This window comes from Bactrocera neohumeralis, unplaced genomic scaffold, assembly GCF_024586455.1.
Source record: "Bactrocera neohumeralis isolate Rockhampton unplaced genomic scaffold, APGP_CSIRO_Bneo_wtdbg2-racon-allhic-juicebox.fasta_v2 cluster09, whole genome shotgun sequence".
Taxonomy (NCBI): domain Eukaryota; kingdom Metazoa; phylum Arthropoda; class Insecta; order Diptera; family Tephritidae; genus Bactrocera; species Bactrocera neohumeralis.
This window is the reverse complement of record NW_026089622.1, coordinates 17,198,371-17,200,475: the sequence shown is the minus strand read 5'-3', so window position 1 is coordinate 17,200,475 and position 2,105 is coordinate 17,198,371. Positions and strand designations below refer to the sequence as shown.

The window sequence follows — 2,105 nt, the reverse complement described above, 5'->3', positions numbered from 1 at the left end:
ATATATTATGTTGTTTGCACATTTGTCTGTATGTTTGCGAAAGCAAATGTTCTACAAAAGCATGTTTCTATACTTAAACAAAATTATTTGAACCATCGTATATTTCTTACGTGCATAACCAAACCATACTTAAGACCACGCCACGAAGGTGTCAATGGTGGTGTTGGTGGTAAGCACATGAAAAGTCACAATGTGAACACAGGTTCGAATCTCGACGGACTTAGTCTTTAATTTTTGCATTTTAACATCGTATACTATACTAATAAACATTTTTCTTACTAATAGAAATTAAATTTACCACAGCAATATACCTAATATACATATATGTACATAATATTGCTCTGATAAATTTAATTTCTATTAGTAAGAAAAATATTTATTAGTATAGTATACGATGTTAAAAGGCATGCATCTACTATCCTATATTGTGTATTTGCACATGCTCATATGAATGTAAATATACGCATGTGCGCGTTCAGAAATTCTAAGAATTCGCAGAAATGAATCAGAAACGAAAGAAATAAAGTCACACAAAATAGTTGAGAATTCGCAAAAATGAAAGACAAACGAAAGAAAAATAATGCGCAAGCATACATAAGCGTACTGTACTTATTGACTGCATTATTTTTGTGTAAAACCTTGGAATTTATTCATTAAAATCACCACTCAGAAGTCGTTTTATCCGTTGCAAGCGAGCGATTTTCGAAGAAACATCATTTCTAATATGCCACAAAACCAAATTAGAGATGAAGTTCATGAACCTCACGCTGTCAGATAAAACGATATACCTCGTCATCGCGGATCGATTTCCAAAAAATGTAAATGAAGACTAACTACAGAAATGATCCTGTGAAGTATAGTCTTAATTTTTCAAACGCCAACGCAGAGTATTTCAAGCAAAAATCACACAAAATAGTTGAGAAGTCGCAGACATGAAAGACAAACGAAAGAAAAAGAAGTATAACTTCAATAATACACAAGCACACAAACATACATATGCGCAGCAGCAAGGAAAGAGGTAACAATCGGCGATCCATTGTATATTTCTTTCATGCATAACCAAACCATAATTAGGACAACGCAATAAAAGTGTCAATGGTGGTGTTGATGGTAAGCGTTGAAAAGTTACGACGAGCACGTAGGTTCGAATCCCAACAGAATTTATTTTTAATTGAATATGTCCCCAACCAAAAATTGAAACATTGTTCTACAAAAACAACAATAGCATAAGCATGGCAACATTGTGTTGTTGGTAGAGGTTGCGCAATTTATGAATTTAACGCAACCTTTTCCGAACTCGTATAAGAAGTATAACTTCAAAAAGTTCGCAACTAACAACGTTTATGACACCATTTGGTAGTTATAAATTTACCGAATGCCGATTGTATTGAATTTTGCACCGGAGGTATTTCATAGATTAATGATAAAAATATTTGGTGATATAGCCGGTGTCTTTAATGAAATCGGAATTGTAGCTTCGAATGAAGAGAAGCATGACAGAATCTTGTCAGTGGTACTCGACCGTGTTCGTTTGAATAATGTTAAATTTAATCCAGAAAAAAATCAGTATCGTAAATCGGAAGTTGAATTCCTGGGAAACATTTTATTGGAAAATGCAATAAAACCGGCAAATAAAAACATTGATGCAAATCTTGATGTTAAAAACAATGACAAAACAGAAGTAATGCAAGTATTGGGTCTTTTTAAATATTTAGCAAGATTCATTTCAAATTTATATAAATTAACAGCGAAATTATGATATATTAACGGGAAAAGACATAGAATTTGAGTGAAATTAAAAGTATGATATGGCACTCAATAACTTTTTGGTAATTATAACATCGGATCCAATATATAATCCAGTACAACGGTTACCATTCAAACTGATGCATCAAAAGACGGACTTCGTTCAGTCTCATTGCAAAATGGTCATCCAATTTCATTTGCGTCCAGGGCTTTAAACCACAGTGAACAAAGATGGGCTCAGATTGAAAAGTACGGCAACCAAGCTTTTCCATGTCAAAGAATTCACTATTTCATTTATGGTCGTGAATTCACTGTTGAAGGTGATCATAAACCATTGGAACAATCGGTTAAACGCGATA

The 2,105-nt window shown here is 33.3% G+C and overlaps 1 pseudogene; it reads right to left on the bottom strand.

Moving 5' to 3' along the window:
- Window positions 1-661: 661 nt before the first annotated feature.
- LOC126764738 (small nucleolar RNA U3) lies at window positions 662-864 on the bottom strand (annotated as a pseudogene).
- Between the last annotated feature and the right edge of the window lie 1,241 nt (window positions 865-2,105).